At 35.7% G+C, this 6,433-nt stretch overlaps 1 protein-coding gene across 1 annotated transcript in view; it reads right to left on the bottom strand.

Annotated features, from left to right (window-relative positions):
* The window catches only part of LOC107563255 (AN1-type zinc finger protein 6-like), a 13,972-nt gene extending 9,250 nt beyond the window's left edge, over positions 1-4,722 (bottom strand). Inside the window, exon 1 of the mRNA XM_016248077.1 lies at positions 4,612-4,722. The gene's annotated coding sequence lies outside the window, so the exon portion shown is untranslated. The remainder of the gene's footprint in view (positions 1-4,611) is intronic.
* Between the last annotated feature and the right edge of the window lie 1,711 nt (positions 4,723-6,433).

The following is a 6,433-nucleotide window of genomic DNA, read 5'->3' as shown; positions in this document are numbered from 1 at the left end:
TGTGTGTGCGCTCTTCTGAATTGGGAATAGCCAACATGCATTATAAACTTATTTCAAATGAATCTGCTGGGGAGATAAAATGTGTAAGATAACGTTCACGTACTAACAAAAACATCTAAGAATGTATCTTTTATTCTCCAGTACTGAAAACAGAACCGATAAGGGAGCTTTTGATATGCACTGTGACGCAGCTCTTGCAAATTACCTTTGTTGTTTGTTGTCTGTCATTTCGAATCTTAAGTTGCATATGGTTTTCTTTAGTTTTAATTTGCCTAACTATCGATCTGACCCAGTAGACGCCATAATCCCACGCGATCTCTCTCCCGTCCCGCGTTCCGTTTTTTTTTTTTAATGGGGGGTGTTTACGCAGTTGGCTAGAGCAGTGCTGATTGGGGGGAACGGAGGTGCGCTCACTCTTGCCCAGGGCAAGTAAGATTGCAACTCAAGGCTGGCAGTCATGCATATGTTCTGGAACAGAGTAATATCGCATGCTTTGCGACTAGGAAATCGCAACGTCTCAAATCGCGATTTCGATTCGATTTCAATTAATCGCACAGCCCTAGTCAGTACTGCTTCCATGTTGACTTTATCATTACATAAACACTACAAAGAGCGAATTCCAACACAATGCTTCAACATATCAGTGTTCTCAGTCAATGTTTAAGCCAAACAGGAGCTTTAAATCAACTTTCAAACAGGTTTAAGATGGCCCAAGTGCTGATGAGAAGACCTGTCACGATAACAACTTTTTGTTGTGCGATATAATGCCCCAGAAATAATTGCGATAAGTGATATAACTGTCATTTTAAGACCATTTTATGCCACTGAATATACAATCGTAATGTAACAGCATAATAATGCAAGAAGGCCTACACACTTTCAAATGACAACAAACTTATTTTTTTAAAATATTTAAATCATGGAAATTAAGTATCAAAATATTAGATACCTTAAAAAACCTGAATAAATAGTAAATAAACATTTTCTAACAAAAAGTGCAAAGTTGAAAAAAAATAAAAATGAACTTGTATGGAGATTTTTCCATCTATATATTTTTCCTATATAAAAACAAAGAAGTTGTATGGAGATTTTTCCATCTATATATTTTTCCCTGACCTTCTTTTCTCTGTAAATGAAGGGTGCACACTATTGCTGAAAAACACAATCACTACTCAGCAGTCAGATGTCCGTATGCTCAAAGGCACAAGATCCCTAAACAAGACCATATCTACAGATTAAACTTTTTTTGTAGAAGCATTTTTTAAATTTGAACTAGCACCTCATGAGTCTACACCACATTATGTACAATAAGCTGCAAAAGACACAGGCGCAAGTGGAATGTACAAAACATGGTGACATTCATTTAAGAAAATATAATGGGCGATATATTGCGTCACCAAAAATGATTGAGGTCATGTACATATATTGCGCGTGAAGTCAAAATATTGATTATTGCGACAAGCCTACTGATGAGAAAGAGAAAGTGCGTCATTCTGATGTTAAAAACTCAAAGTTTCTTCAGAACATACTTATCAAAAAGGATGTGCACACAAACCTTCACTGTCTGGCTAGTGTACAGTAAGCCTCTGTGATCACATGTGTTGCCCTGTGACAGGCCCTGTGCTGGATCAGATACAGAACAGCTCAGATAAAGACACTCAGTATCTCTCCAACAAGAGCAACAGGATCACTGAAGACGCTGGCCAGGAAAGACCAAGAAAACATGCTACAACACAGTGACCATTACAGAACACCTTGACAAACACTACTAATGGTACCAAAGATAATTTAAAAAATAATACCTGGGAAATAATGAAAATAACTGGAAATGATGCACCTTAATTTGGTAAATGAACCAATAAATAATAATTTCAAAGCATTAGAGTCAATTTAAGCATCACAACAACATTATTAAATAAGAATAACTATTCGTTTTGAAATCCGCTGAAGTCTGTTTGAATTTAAAAAAAAGGTAGGTGTGATGGTAATTTTAGGAAAGCACGGTTACACTTTACTTGAAGGGGTGTGCATAAGACTGGCATGACACCTTCATAATCATGACATGACACCTTCATTATCATGACATGACACCTACATAATCATGGCATGACATGTCATGAATATGAAGGTTTTTTATGCATGTTTATAACAACTGTCATTAAGTGTCATTCGCTCAGTTATGTAATTTTTAATGCAAAGATGGCATTGTTTGAGATGTCTTTGTTATGGGCTATGGTTAGGGGTAAGGGTAGGGGTAGGGTTAGGTCAAATAATGTCATATTTGCATTAAAAATGACATAACTGAGCGAATGACACTTAATGACAGTTGTCATAAACATGCATAACACCTCCTTCATGTGTCATGTCATGATTATGAAGGTGTCATGTTAGTCTTATGCACACCCCTTCAAGTAAAGTGTTACCGAAAGCACTTCTAGAAATGCTGTTCTTAAAGGGCTTTGCGTTTGAGATAAATCCCCAAGTTGATGGTTTCCTACATTGAGAAAAACACACATACATACACACATATATACATATATATAGCCAAGAATCAAAAGTATTTAACAAATACAGCAGAGAACTGCACAATCAACATATAGAGATCAAAACAAAGGAAAGCATGCAGAATGCTTTATCATAATTACTACTGCTCAAGCTCTAGGCTCGATATGAACAAACTGCTAAGCTTAAGTATTAAACTTTGGAGTGTAACTTGTCCCGTATTTTAAATGATGAGGCTTTACTTGTACTTTACAGAGGGAATGGGGAAGTGGACTGAATTTCATTTCCTAAGGTCAGAAACTTCTCTCAATCACACCTGGAACTGACATCTGTCTCAGGTGACCCAATCACATTCAATTAAAGCCAGGGTCAAATTTCTTTGTAATTGGATAATTCAAACATTCAGAAGCGGTCAGAAGCAAATGTGACTACATAACAATAGATTTGAACTGAATGCATGATACATATTTACTGCTGTAATAGGATTATTTAACACTCTTCATATATGGAGTGATCTTTTCACCTCATATACCAGCTTTTTTATAATAAAAATTAAATAAATGAAATCGATCAGTCTTTTGCGAAAAAGAACAAAATACGCTGTGGAGTACAAATTATTACTTTTCCCCCCATTTGTTCAATTAGGTTCCAGAATCTAAAACTATTTGGAAACGGGAGGAGTGTTAGTAAAAGCACTGAAGTGCTTTATATGGCATGGCTGTTAGGGTTGACAGTGTCATGAACTTATGGGGAAAATACAATCACAACGGGATAAAGAAGTGCTTGTGAGGTAGAAGTGTTAACAGTTCCCGTAATAAATAACCAGATCACATCTTCACACAACACAAATACTCTAGTCTTTTAAGCTAACATCAGTGACACGTCCCTAATTATGGGGTCACCGTTTAGGACAAAGAAATAGAAGTAAAGTACACCTACACTCCTCTTAAATCACAATGAGTTTGTTTCATTATCAATTAAACAGACTGACTACAACTAGAACTTGTAGCAGGTGGATCTGAGCACTAAGATAATCAGGTTTCCACGGCAACCTGCACTATTTACACTGTCCTTTGTTTAAGCAATCATATAATAACAATGGCAACACCGACTAAAAGCAGATTTCATCGTAATATGTCGCCTACATATCCATACGTTTGCCTTCCTTACCTGGTTAATGGTTTATAATGAGCACCTCTCTGTTTATCTTGTGCGTAACGTCGCTAGCTGTTTAAATGAAAGCTGGACATCGTAAAACACATTGAGTAATAATAGAACGGGTTACGTACACGCCCACTGAAACGCTATTGGTCGATTCCTGTAAGCCACGCCCACGAACACCCCGAACTGATTCGTTTTCGCGAATCGGCTCGTTTGAACAGTTCGTTTCAAAATAACTTCTGATGTGTGAACGCACCGGTTTTGTGAACCGATTTAAACGATTCGTTTAACAACTGAAGATTCGTTCCCAAGCCGTCGCTGTTTTATTTTACACGTGTTTAAATAAAAGAAAGCTGAATAAGCACAGCGTTGATTGAAGTCGTGTACGATTTTACGATCTTTAATCATTTGCAGCGACTGCTCACAATACATCAGATCCTTTCAAATGTATTAACATCACATACTTCTCCAAAGACAAACTGTAGTTTTACCAGCGGGCATAATGGTTTTCTATCTAGTAGACAACGAATTTTCGCACACACACTGTAAACTAAAAAGCAATATAGTACAGATTAACAAATAGACAACGTACTAGTCACTTTTTCACCACTGTTTACTTTTCCAACTCCCTTGAGTATCTCGCTATTAGCCTGCTAATTACACAGCTAGCATGCTCGTCTTCAAAACGAACGGCTATTCGCTCTCGCACAAACAAACAAATAATTGTTAGGTGAGTTTAAGGTAAGCTTTAAGCTGTTAAGTAAGCTTTTGCTACGCGACCAAATACTTAACGTTACAACAACAGGTTTTGCTCATGTCAAGTTGGCTAACAGATCACAAACCGCTGCAGCTGTTTCACTGATTCAACTGATAACCCTCGCATATAAACTCACCTCCGCACTCCTGACGACTAATGTTTCGATGTCGCTGGATTCAAAGAGTTTCCTTTTTTTGTCTTGCACTATCAAAGTGTTTGCGAAGTGTGTTCGGCGTTGGCCAGCTTCCCTTCCCCCACCGAGTAACAGCCTGTTTGTTAGTTTTGACACTCCAGCCCCCACTTTAACCTCCCCTGTGGTTAAATATCATAATTTACATATTCATTTACATATTTTATATTTTTATATATATATATATATATACATATACATATACATATACACACACAGAGGAACTTTCTTTTTGGACTGGTTGTTTCTAAAAATATATGTTTTACTTGAATAGACTTATTACGGTACTCTTCTTTTATTCTTTTCATTTTTAAAAGTTACTTTTAGAGTTTTAAAGTTACTATTTCGCAACAATTTCACAATTTTAACCTGAATGTAGCTTCTATGTGAATTATTATTTGTAATAATAATAATAATAATATATTAAATTTATTGAATGACTAGAATATAACACAAGCTAAATTTAATATTATTATTACATTTAGATTGTTAAATTCTAGTCCTCCTTTTTCTTCTTACTCGTTTTTTATTGGCGGCTCGCAATCACCGATTCTAGTCCTTCATTGTAACAATAGTTCATATGCCAAAAAAATCGTGTCAGACATATTTAGAACAAGAATCATTAGATGACATTAAAAGAAGATTTAAGGATCTTTGCCACGATCATTCAAGCAACTATTTACCCATTTGTCAACAATAATGTTTAATCAACTCAAATATAACAAAATTTAGAATGATCACTTACTCTTTTATAAATTTTGTTAAGGTCAGAATACGTGTTGTTTTATTTTTTTACATGAATATATCTGAATGACGATGGAACATTATTTCACCCATATTTTGACATTTTATTTTCACAAAAACTATTTGAAACATTAAAGTATGAATAAAATATGTAAAGTATGTAATAAAAAAGAACGAGTAAAAATGCTTTCTAATATTTAATATGCTAACTTGAATGCAGAAGGCATTTTAGTCGAATAACAAGCAAACATTACCTCTAAAAAAGCTTTGTATTATGATTATGTTAATGAAGCGAAGTAAGATTTTTAAAGTTACAATTCTCTCATATCTCTTTATTGATACCAAATGTTTAAGCAAAATTAGGCTTTCATTGATCAATCACTTTAACAGTATACTAAAAAGAGGGCAACTTAAAAATGTTATGCTGCGTCCCACGGAATAAAAAGAAAGTCAATCGAGTTTGCAACAAATTAGCAAGTTTTCAAAAGACTGTCCCTTTAAGGCTTTTCCCTGGAATGTTTACATTTCCTCAAAGGACATGTAAACTGACTCCGCCCACTCAGGACGACTAATCCATTTTTACACTAGCCCCGCCCACTCAAGGACTACTCATCTATCTTGCATTAAAGGGGTCATATGATGCTGCTAAAAAGAACATTATTTTGTGTATTTGGTGTAATGAAATGTGTTTATGTGGTTTAAGGTTAAAAAAAGACATTATTTTCCACATACTGTACATTATTGTTTATCCTCTGTGCCCCGCCTTTCTGAAACGCGTTGATTTTTAGAAAAGCTCATCGGTCTGAAAAGCGAGGTGTGCTTTGATTGGCCAGCTATCCAATGTGTTGTGATTGGCCAAATACCTCAAGTGTATGAAGGAAATGTTACGCCCCTTACCATATTGAGTTTCCATGTGTCCCGGCGCGACGAGACAAAACCAATAAAACCCATTACAATTGAGGCATTTGTTGCATCCAGTGGGGACATAATTACTGATTATAATGACTTATACTGTCTTTTTACGCTTTGCGTTGCGTATTGCGCCACGTAAACATAAAACCATGTCTGCATTTGTGATC

Source organism: Sinocyclocheilus grahami, unplaced genomic scaffold (assembly GCF_001515645.1).
Source record: "Sinocyclocheilus grahami isolate Dianchi unplaced genomic scaffold, SAMN03320097.WGS_v1.1 scaffold24.1, whole genome shotgun sequence".
NCBI classification, from domain to species: Eukaryota; Metazoa; Chordata; class Actinopteri; order Cypriniformes; family Cyprinidae; genus Sinocyclocheilus; species Sinocyclocheilus grahami.
Note: the sequence above shows the minus strand (reverse complement) of the source record. Positions and strands in the feature narration are given on the sequence as shown.